At 42.4% G+C, this 12,179-nt stretch overlaps 1 protein-coding gene across 1 annotated transcript in view; it reads left to right on the forward strand.

Annotated features, from left to right (window-relative positions):
* The window catches only part of RNF152 (ring finger protein 152), a 239,029-nt gene that overhangs the window by 215,217 nt on the left and 11,633 nt on the right, over positions 1-12,179 (forward strand). The window lies entirely within an intron of this gene.

The following is a 12,179-nucleotide window of genomic DNA, read 5'->3' on the forward strand; positions in this document are numbered from 1 at the left end:
TATTGATTCCATCTCATGGCTGCTTTTTTACACCACGCCACACTGCCGGTCTCTTTATTTTAATTTTGGGGATGCCTTTTCCCTTTGCGTTTTTCTACATTTCTATTCCCTCTTCATTTCCTCCTATCTTTGTCTCTTACACTGTGTGTGGAATCCTCATGCTAAAAAGTATGTCCTAGTCCCCAAACCTGAGTGCTGGTACTCACCACTTGCAAGCACAGACACAAATTAAGCACTGTATATAGGAAAAAATGGAAGATGGTAAGAATTTTGAAAGCCTGCATTATGAAAATGCGTGAACGTCTTGCTCGTTTGCAACTGTTTATTCCCTGGGATTTTAAACTGTGTATTGCCACATAACATGTATGCACTCTTGGCTTGCAAGAGATGCCCTTGCCTATCTATTGTCTCCCCTTCCTAAAGCTTAAATGCCTGTTGTATTGGTTTTTTTTTTAATCTTGTTTGTTTTTCATACCGTTGAAAGTTCTTTCAATTTTGAAAATCCTATTATTAGGACAGGTCATAAATGTTCCAATTCTGTCATGGTTTGATCAGTTTTTTTAACCTTCCTCGTCCAGTGATGCATGTAGTATGTGTGACCCTTAAGTAGGATGTTAATTATGCTGACAGGGTATCTTGAGACTCCCAGTTAAGATGGGTGGATAGTTCCGCTGCAACTCGCTGCCCTATCATGTAGCGTATTTCAAGCAACTTCTTGCTTAATATTTACAGGTACCTACAACATATCACATGCACCACTATTTTGGAAGAGCCATATCAACTTGTGCTTATCAGGATCTTTTAACATTGGCGCAAATCGTAAGTAATGAAAGAAACTGGTCAGGGATGAAGCTGTGTGAAAAAATACAATTTCAGTGCATCAAGAAGGAGTTAAAAGGCATTCTGCTCTGCCCACGGCTTTGTAGGCCATATCTGATGGGCCGCCAAATATGGGGCCACTTTTTGAGACGGTGAACTAGCGCCTGCTATGCTGTTTTCAGGTTAACTCTTCTAACCTGGTCCGATTGAGATGAACTGGTACAGACCACACCTTGACTCAAGTACTTCATGGTAACCCATCACTTTTGATGTCATTAGTTGCACAGAAATGAATGTATGTATCCTATGGCATCTTTCCAGACAGCTTTACCACGGACGGAAACTGATTTCATATTTTTGCCATCTCACTGACTACATTCTTAGAGAGTCAGTAATTCCCTTTTACGTGGCTTTTAGTGGGGGGCGATCCGCCAAGACTATATCCAAGAGACTGTATCCAAGGTCTTAGGGCTACATGCATTTCTCGGAATTGTCACCTTTAGGCTGTTTTTATGCAATGGAAAGGGGCTGTAAATTATTCGTCTGTATTGTCTCTGGTTATTGAGTGTATCGCTGTGTTATTGCACCTCTTTGTAGCAGACTCCTCACGTTTTCTTTGATTTCTTGTGTAATACGCTATATTTTTGTGACGCTGGAGAGCGGCTGAGACAGAAGGATGATGAGCTGCTCTTAATTCAGGTCATGTCTGTACCATCTGCTCTATATCTAAAAATGTTGTGCGAAGAAAGCACTTGGCGCCCGGGCTTCAGCTGTGTTTAAGGAAATTCCCGTGGGGCTTCCGAGAGCTACAACTAAACCTGGCAGAGCAGAGGAAGAATATTTCATTTTTGTTAGCCCTAAAGAAAGCCCTGTTGCTCTGGGGGGATTAAAAAAATAGGCTGCAGTTTATAGATTACAGAGAACTGTCGTCTGGATATTTGAAATTAATTGGCATTTTCTCTCGTACATTAAATGAAGTAATTCATGCTCTACAAATGCAGAAAATGCTAAAATAGCGCGAGGGCGGAATCATAGCATTCAGCGAGCGGTGGCAGCCTGCTCTTACAGGGCCAATTGCTTTCCCTGTGGTTTATATGCACTCCATTTTACATGAGATTGATTTTCACTTCTGAGCTTTATTGCTACAGGTTTCTACAGGTAAAGTAGTTTCTTTTTGCAAGATAGATAACAATGGTTTTATTTTCATACACGTTTTATACTTTACTTTTTTAAATAAAAATGTTGTGAACTTTGTTTTACATCTCTAGGTGTGATGATTGCTATATATAGTTTTTTTGTTTTATTTTTTTTATTTTTACTTTTCCAAGGCCTCATTTTCTTGTTGCTGTTTTGGTTTTAACAATCCTTTCAGGACATTTCTTTGTATTTCATTATGGCTGGGCTGGTTATATGGTGCTTAAAGAAGCCCCCCAATATTTTAGAGGATAGGGGGGTGCTTATAGAGCCTGTTGGGCTGCATCACCCCGAGATCACCTAGCCTCAAATGCTGCTGTGTAACACAGACAGTACACCATTGTCATTTTATGCACTTTTACGTTTAGTTGTTGCCAAGGTACTGCTCCGCACCCCGAGATTGTGGAATGCTTCATAAAGTGTATGTGTAAAATTTGTTGTAAATTGAAATGGCCACATTTCCTAGAAAAAAAGAAATCCTTGAATGATGAAAAACATTTGCTCCCCCTCCCCCCCATTCTCCGCTTTCGTGCCCTGACCAAGGGTCATGCTCAGACACTGCACTTGCTTGACCACACTGGGGCTGGAACTGGAACCATTGTTTAGGGATCATTTTAGCTCCTAGTCAAGTCCTCTACTTAATCAGTAGGATGGAAAAGCTTGGCTGATACTAATTATTGACTCAGATGAACCCCTGAATTGTTAAATTTACAACAATGATATTACAATAATTTATATTTAAAGGCTTCTTTGAAATTGCTAACCTAGCCCTGCACCAAAATAGATACTCGGGGAAAAAAATGATACATTGCCAAGTATTGAATTTGTAAGGCGCCGCCAGGCCACTGCTTGTATTTCTGATTGTCTAAAAGCAATTGTTGCTTGATCGTACTGTCATAAAGGGTGTCTAGAAAAACTTCATGAAGATTTGTTCACATTGAGCTCAGTTTTAAATAGTGAGTATTTTTGTATTCAACATGGTTGTCTTGCGTTCGTATATGTGAAAATGTTGATTTTATGAGACCGCTAACCACATTTAATATGATTAAAACCTCAAAATGACTGCAGCAAATGCCAGTTTGCCTTTTCATTGAATTAAAATCTAAAGCTGTCTATGGATGTCATGTCCACTGGTTCTACTGGGAGCTTTTGGTAGCTTGATTTGATAACGGAAAAAAATACTGGATTTTACTTACAAGCTTTTATATATGGAGGTGACTTTCAACACAAAGTGATTATTATAGGATGCACTTGTAGGTCATGTGTACATTGAAATGTCAAGGTGTAGCCAAAATATGGGTAAACATCTCTTTGATGGTTTGGGTATGTTTGTTAGGCAGAAAAGGAGTAAAAAAAGAAGTTGAAACGTTATAAAACAAGGTTACACTGCTTAGTGTAGTTAAGACCTCATTTTGATTGCTCCTGTAATGGGGACAGTAATTCGCCCACCCCACGGAGTTACCTTTACTGGTGGTAAAGTAACTCCTGTGGGTTTGGGAGTATTATTTGCTGATTTATAAACTGATGATCTCTGAGAAGTATCAAATTGCCAAGGGAATCAGTGATTCCAGTCCTGTTTCCCTTGCATCAGACCTAGGTGTTTATGTGGAACTGCTAATTCCATGGGGGGCTTTTAAAGGTCCATCAAATTACGTGGCCTTAGGTGCACCCAGGTGACATATATTGACCCTCCATGAGAATATCATGTAGTACCTGGGTAAAAAACACACTTTTGTGAGGTATGGTACAAAAGTTTGATGAACACACCTTGTATCCTCTAGTTACATGTGGAGGATCTTATTCATATCGACTCCTACACTGTCACACTCCTCGCAGTGCAAGGCCGAGTCATGTCTGATAAACAGGCAATTGTTGTAGACTTTTGGTAAGTAATCTGAACATTACAACTTTGTTGTCCTCAAAGTTTTAATACTATAAAATATTGAAAGCTGAGTCATGTCTTTTACGGCTAGATCTCAGCAGATGCCCAGGAGTAATGTGTCAACCATGTCACTGGTTCCAATACAACAGCAAGGAAAGTGAATGGCTATTGGAAAAATCAGCAACATAACAGTCGCAGCAAAAAACAAATCTTAGGTCGACAACATCTCCTCTCACGTGCAAAACAGAGTTGTCAAAAAGATGACGACTGAATACACCAGGAAGACCAAACCAACCGTTGCTGCAACGGATTGTGCTGCAGCAGCTGTAGACAGAAATCTGTGCCCCCTCCAGGGGTGACAAAAAGTGAAATGATGCAGATCTAAGGAATACATGCAAAGCATTCTAAACAATGATTCCCAGTTTAAAAAAAAAACTACGGAAATCTAGGAGGATACCAAATGCAGAACATCTGATCTGAAGAGCAAGGAACAGCAAGCAAACTGGAGGAAGCGGAGATAAAAGAACAACGTGTTTCTCAAAAGAAAAGCCTAAATTCTGCAGAAGACCATATCAGGTAAATCTCCACTGTCATGGGGAAGGTCAGACATTAGAGAAAGATTATAAGAAAATTGGAAGCCATGACAGCAGACTCGTCCTGACCGCAATAATATCTCTGTAGACAAACACACAATATAAGGTTTGAAAACGTCCATTTAAACAAAAAACACAAAAGCCTAAGCAACTGAAACTAACCACATCATCCCTGCACAAACCGCTCACATACTGGCATCATAGCCGACCTTAAACAAAAGCAAAAAACAAAATTAACAGCCATTGAACACCCTCGTACCAACCTGCTCAGATTACAGTAGAGAGTCTCAGGCCAGTTTTCTTGGGCCTGTTGGGCTTGTGAGCAACTAGGTAATCCTAGTCACAAATACTGGCCGTTGTCCATGGAAACAAGGGACCGGGCACGGCTGCATTGTCACTGAAATGCCACATTTCTTTTTTTACGCTTTAACTCTCCGGGGCAGTGAGAGTATAGTGGGTGTACAAAACTGATATACAGTATCAATAAGCTAAAGAATGTATTCCCCGTTCAGTCACATCCATCCTTTTATTTAAGTATAGGAGGAGCGTAGCAGAAACAAAAAAAGCATAGCACTTTCACATTTTTACACTATAGTAGGGCTTAGCTGGCCTTTTTTTCTATACAGCAGATCTTTTACCCCAGTGTGTGTGGAAAAAATCAAGCACAATAAGCACCTGCATGTTCTCTGGCATATTTACGGCTAGCAGTGTGTGTGTGTGTGTATATGTATGTGTGTTTGGGATGTGTGTGGGGGGTCTACGAAAAAATACATAGTTGTCTATGTGAGGTTGCACAATTTGGTTCTTATGTATCCTTCGGTTGTAAATTATCTTGTCTGTTTTTGTTTCCTCTGTGGATGAGAGCAGGGTTCTGGTCACTCATGGTTAGTATGCCGAGATCCTAATGGGCTGGAGAAGTAGGTGACAGCGAGCATTTATTGAAGCCAGAAGCGAGGGGATCCAGTCCTTGAAAACTTAAGGCATTCTCCATTATAGAGGCAGGGTGGTTCATTTGACATCTAGGGATACAGTCATAATGGTAACTGTTCAACACAGGATGGCCTAGGGCAGCCAAGTCTACAATACTAACCAGTCAACAGTCACAAGGAAGGAAGAGCCTCTTGGGCAATGAATGCAAAAGTAGTAGTTTAGCCAACAAGTTCCTAACCTCTTCCCTCACACCACACAGATGTAGGTCCACTACAAGGGGGTCTCCTTCTCCAGGAAACACAAAGTAATAAAGAGCTTTTATAGTGAGAATTGTAATCACAGTGTGATTCTTATTGCGGTCAAGCTTGACCATGGTAGCAATACTCTGGTCTTGGGCAGGCTCCTTCCTATATGTGAAAAGGCCCAGAGACACTGAATTTCCATTCTGCTGGGTTGGGACTTTGTCCCTTAGCAGACAGTTTGCCCCATGGAGAAGGGGCACGCTCCTGATTTGCTGCCACAGCACATAAAAGTGCTTTGTTAGTACTGGGGCACCGGGGCCCGGAGATGCTGCATTCTCATTCTGAAAGGTAGGACTTTGTCCCCCAGGAGACACCTTGTCATAAGGAGGAGGGACACACTCCTGATTTTCTACCAAAGCATTTAAAAATGCTTTGTTAAAACTGTGGCACAGGGGCCGAGATACACTGCATTTCCATTCCGCTGTGGTGGGACTTTGTCCACAAGCAGGCACCATGCCCTTTCTGGACAGAATGCACAAATGTAGCTGTCACCTAAACCCAGATGTGTATTCAGAGACAGGCAAGGCACAGAATGGTTAAAGTAAGAAAATGTCATTTTTCTAAAAGTGGCTTTTTCAGGACTTCAATTTAAAAAACAACTTTACCAAAAGATGTATTTTAAAATTGCGAGTCCAGAGAGACCAAACTCAATTTTTCTATCTTTTCCCATTTGGAAATTACATTTAGAAGATGTTCCAAGGTAACCCTAACATTAGCCTGTGTGAGAGATAGTCCTTGCAATAGCGAAAAACTAATTTAATGGGGTTTTCACTACCTGGAAATGTTAACCTTCAAAGTACATGTACAACTTTTTAAATACACTGTGTCCTACCCTTGGGGATAACTAGGGCCTACATTGGGGGTGACTTAAATATAATAAAAAGGACGGTTTGGGACTTGGAAGTGGGTACGCTTGCATAGTTGAAATGGCAGTTTAACTGCACACAGAGGCTCTGCAATTGCAGGCCTGAGGCACGTTTGAAAGGCTACCGTAGTGGGAGGCACAACCAATGCTGCAGGCCACCAGTGGTATTTTACTAACAGGCCCTGGGCACACATAGTGCACTTTAATGGGGACTTGCTAGCAAACCAAATATGCCAACCATGGAGAAACCATTGTTACCATGTTTTAGGCACAGAGCACATGCACTTTAGCACTTAATAGCAGTGGTAAAGTGCACAGAGTCCTAAAGCCAGCAAAAACGAAGTTCAGCACACAGTCAAAACAGGAGGTCAGAAAGCAGAAAGTCAGGGGAAACCACGCCAAAAGATACCAGGTCTAGCACACTGCATTTCTATTCTGCTGGTGTGGGACTTCCTCCCTCAGCAAATACCTTGCTCTAAACAGAAGGGGCACACTCCTGATTTGCTGCCACAGTGCTTAAAAGCTCTTTGTTAGTAATGTGGCACCAGAAAAGCCTGGGCGCATGCCTAGGCAAAGAGCAGGCCTGTCTGTACCTGTCAGAGGCCAGAGGAGACTGGGCTTGGCCACTCTCTTTTCGTTTGTCTCTCTTTTTAAGGTAATTTGTTGCCTATTTTATATTATCTTGAGCTATTGCTAGGAGGATTGTGTGAGAGTTCAGCCCTAATGACTATTCTGATCTTGCTCCTGCTAGCAAGGCATCTTTTCTCACCATGGATAGGGCATACATATTTGCCTGTTTAAGCAACTTTGCTCTCAGACAATCTGCAAACTTGCAGAGAGCAGCCGATCTTGCAATCAGTCCTTTCTGGCTGGACATAGAGGCTGTAATTTGGTGCTTTTTGTTCTGTTTGTATGCTTACCTGTGATCTGCTGTGGATTAATAATGTATTACAGTTATTTCTTATTTGCTTTCTCTATCCTTATCTGAAGATTCTTTGTATATTCTGATGATAAAAAGTGTCACCTCTAGTAAAGATAATTGGGGAAAAGGAAAAGAGGAAAAGCACTGAAAAAATATAGGGGAGCCCACTATCAGGAAAGCCCAATGACTAGCCCCAAATAACTGTACCAATTAAGAAGTTGATCATTTATTAGAGGAACGAGAGCAGATCTTACATCCAGGTAATCCCAACCCAACAAATCCATCTAAAAAAAACCTAAAGGGATCTTCACTGTTCGAGAAAGCGTCCCTAGAGCAATTCTCCACAGGCTAGTGAAACTCTTGCCCCTGAAAAACTGGCATAAATTCCTAAAAGTCACAAAGTCTCTGCTCCCCAAGTCCAAACCCATACAGAACCCCACATTCCATTAGAACCAACAATACTCTGCACTAACTGCTTGATGTAAGAGAACAAGGTACGCTTACTGTCAGAGTTCCCTTCATGACATATCTTGAATGCTATGCTTCCAAGCCACTCCATCAGGAAGGTTGGGCCAAAGGTCTGTGAGGCAGCTCCTAACCCTCCCCAGTGCAGTAGGGAAGTTATTCCAAAGCCTAATCAGGCCTAACGAGAATGAGGACTCAATCCTCCATCGAACACGCTCCACCCTGATATGTATCAGGAAACCATCCCTACACCACACACTCAGCTAAGGGAGATAATTGTATGTATTCCCCCTTAATCCTAGGCCTATTTAGGACCTAATCCATCAACCAAATGGCCATCATCATGGATTTTCACATTCTCTTCATGAAGCTAGTATAAGCGACACAAAGCGAGGTCATCACTTAGAAGCAACATTCCACCCCCTCCCTTTTTAGACAATAATTCTATAATTTCTTCACTTCTTAGGCCCCCATTGCTTCATAGTTGTTTGACCCAACCCAAACACCTACCGACTAGTTCTAGAAGGTTTTAGGGCAAGGCATGCATAGGTCAAGTCCACCTCTAGTAGGACAGTGTACATGACAGAAGTCAAAAAGTGCAGCCACATCTGAGTGAACGAGGCTTCCTTAACCAACAAGGTCACTCATTGGATCAGGGGTGTTCGAAAGTGCCTTAGTATAATTCATTTGGGCATACTTGGAGCATCTTTTCTATCCCGTGAAGTGGACAATTTTGACTATGTTAAGATGGCACTTAGGTCCACACATCCTGTAAGTGGTCTTCCATCCCTCCATGCCTGTATATTTCTGTCACTAAACTCTCAAGTCCAATTTAAAATCCATCACCCTGTACCAGAAAGAACTGAGAGATCACAAGCTATTTCACATAAGTCCCTTAATGACTGACTGGAGATGACAGCTGATAACTTTCCTAGTGGAGCAGTTAGCACAGTGATGAACTTAAATCAGGAATACATCAGATAATGTCAGTGTGACTCCAAATTGCTTACCTGCTCTCCTCGAACTGGCCTTTAAAAATCTCCAGCTAGAGGATGATGTAAATATCCCCATTCTACTAATTACGATCCCAGCAGCAATACTAACAATCTCACAGGGTGCCCATACAGTTGCCTCCAAAGGAATACCATCCTAAAAGAAGTGTCATGGAACATAGTGGGACCAAGGAGCAAATTGCCCCGAGAAGACAGGGGGCATTCATTGACAAAAGCCAATGCCTTCATGTTCCAGGAAGCATGGGATCTAGTTCCATCCTATAGGGAAGGCTTCAAAACATTCTACATACCAGCCATGGGAACACAGATTTGCAGACCTTTTCTGGACCTTGCCATACGGGTTAGGAGCACACCAGGGTGCAGAGTGAAACAATTAAATATTGATTCCCATAATTTACTCGGGATGGAACTCCTATCTTGGAATGCCAAAAAACTCTCTCTGTATAATGTCCATAATAGAAGAACCACTAAGGCCACTGAATCACAGGTCATAATATTACTGAGAGAATGTATCCCAATGGCTAGTATGACCTCTGCTGTTATATTTGGAGGAGACATCAATATATGACTCAAGCCATCAGCCCCTATAAAAATATAGACTGTGATAAAGATCAACAGAGGGGGATCCAGCAACAGCTAGGCCCCTGCATTCCATCTACATCCAAGGCCAGTCTGAAGATGGTGGATATTTCACTATCCTGCCACATGAGAACTTGCAATGGCTGAGCTACCTAGGATTTAATAATGAAACCCACATTTAGAAAAAAACATGTGCTCGAGTATCATTGACTACATGCTCATAGATCTCTACTTGTAGCTAGCCCTTATCAACATGGAAGTCTCCTCCCGATATGAGAGGGACAATTTCCCTTTGCTCTTAACTCTCCAGGGCAGCCTGGACCATATTCTTTCTGGATCTGGGCAGACCTTAGGGGATTCTACTATCACTAATAATAGTTGGAATGTTATATGGAATACCGTTGCTAGTAATGAGGTTGCCCATTGCCAACTATATTGCCCCTGCATCCCAATTCTATCTACATTAGGTGACCCAGACTTCTCCCTGTTTGCTTCATGCTAAATGTCTTGAGGACCTGAAAAACCTTTGTTTTACTTAACCCACCTCCCCACACTGCTTCCCACAAACAGCCAACCCTACCTGGTACAACAGGGAATGTAGAGAAGCTAACACCCGCTTGATTAAAACTATTAAAAGTGGCATCCAATCTCAAAATCCGGGCCATGAGAGCTAAATATAAAGAGATCCTAAAGCAGGCCAAAATATCTTGGGACACTTCTGTATGAGGAGGTATTTTGAATACTGTCTGGAATGGGAATCAGGCAATTTTCTGGAATACAATCAGCCATGGTGGCAAAACTAACATAATGAGACTGGAATCTAATATCATGCCCAGGGACTGGGTTACCCATTTTCAATCCCTTTACAGTGTGGATAATATTGCTAATGCAGATCTTGACACACCAGATAGGGAGGTGTCATCCATTAAATTAGCCATTTTACTGGTTGACACCTCTATGTTTTCTTGTGAGGCATCTGATGTAACAGGAATTTTCTCTCTGGAAGAAACACGCAAAGCTATCTGTGAGCTGAAAGCGGTTAAGGCTCCAGGTTCAGGCACGATGTTTGGCACTGTATCTAAATCGAATCGCAAATGCCATCATGGCTGGTGCACCAATTCTTTTAACTTGGAGAGGAGCAGAGATTTTCCCTATTTTTAAAGCAGGTCTGAAAATATGATACAACCAACTATCTCCCTATATGCTTGTTCGACACTGTAGAAAAAATATTTAGGCCCATATTTATACTTTTTGACGCACAACTGCGCCAACGCAGTTGTGCGTCAAAAATTTTAACGCCATTCCAAAGCGGCATACGGGCGCCTTATTTATTGAATGACGTTAGCCGGCGCAGCTGACTGGTGTGCGTAAAAAAAAATGACTCACACCAGGCAGCGCCGGCGTAGGGGAAAATGTAGCTTGGGCGTCAAAAAATGGGGCAAGTCAGGTCTGAGGCAAAATTTTGGCCTCAACCCGATTTGCGCCATTTTTTTGGACTCCCAACCCCCCATTGAAATGACTCCTGTCTTAGCACAGACAGGAGTCATGCCCCCTTGCCCAATGGCCATGCCCAGGGGACTTATGTCCCCTGGGCATGGTCATTGGGCATAGTGGCATGTAGGGGGGCACAAATCAGGCCCCCCATGCCACAAAAAATAATAATACTTACCTGAACTTACCTGAAGTTCCCTGGGATGGGTCCCTCCATCCTTGGGCGTCCTCCTGGGGTGGGCAAGGGTGGCAGGGGGTGTCCCTGGGGGCATGGGAGGGCACCTCTGGGCTCCTTCCGAGCCCACAGGTCCCTTAACGCCTGCCCTGACCAGGCGTTAAAAAATGACGCAAAAGCGGCTGGACGTCATTTTTTAAGGCCCGCCCACTCCCGTGCGTCATTTTTGCACGGGAGTTTAAATAAGGCGCACATGCCTTGGAGTCATTTTTTAGAAGGGAACGCCTACCTTGCATATCATTAACACAAGGTAGGTGTCCACGCTAAAAAATGACGCAAACTCCAAGATCTTTGGCGCTAGACGGGTCTAGTATAAATATGGAGTTGGCTTTGAGTCGGATTTGCGTAAAAAAAAACGACGCAAATCCGGCGCAAACAGAGTATAAATATGGCCCTTAGTACACAAATCTTGGACCGATTAATCACCTGGATGGAAGATAATAAGATACAATCCCAGTTCCAAGAAGGGTTCCGTTCTAAAACAGTCATTGTTGATCAAGTCTTCAGATCTCAGCTGCTGAGATGGAAAGTCGTGGACATAAACAGAGCCAGTCCATATGTAGCATTCATTGATCTAAAGGCTGCATTTGATATGGTCCCTAAAGATAGACTCTGGAACATTCTAAGAGATGTTGGGCTGCCTTTCACTTTACTGGATATTATATTGCGCTCCATGCTGATAACTATGCACAAATCAGATGGGTTCCTACTGTGGAAATAAAAAGACCAACTCTGTCTACAAAGGGGGTAAAAAAGGTTGTGTGCTCACCCCTATCCTATATTTGCTATTTATAACTGGCTGTGTTGCTTTTTAATGGGTTGTGAAAATGATTCTCAAGTCTTGGGTGGCACTAAGATCCCTGCGGGACTCCAGATTCTTCTAGCCAGG

The sequence above is a fragment of the Pleurodeles waltl genome, chromosome 2_2, assembly GCF_031143425.1.
Source record: "Pleurodeles waltl isolate 20211129_DDA chromosome 2_2, aPleWal1.hap1.20221129, whole genome shotgun sequence".
In the NCBI taxonomy this organism is placed as follows: domain Eukaryota; kingdom Metazoa; phylum Chordata; class Amphibia; order Caudata; family Salamandridae; genus Pleurodeles; species Pleurodeles waltl.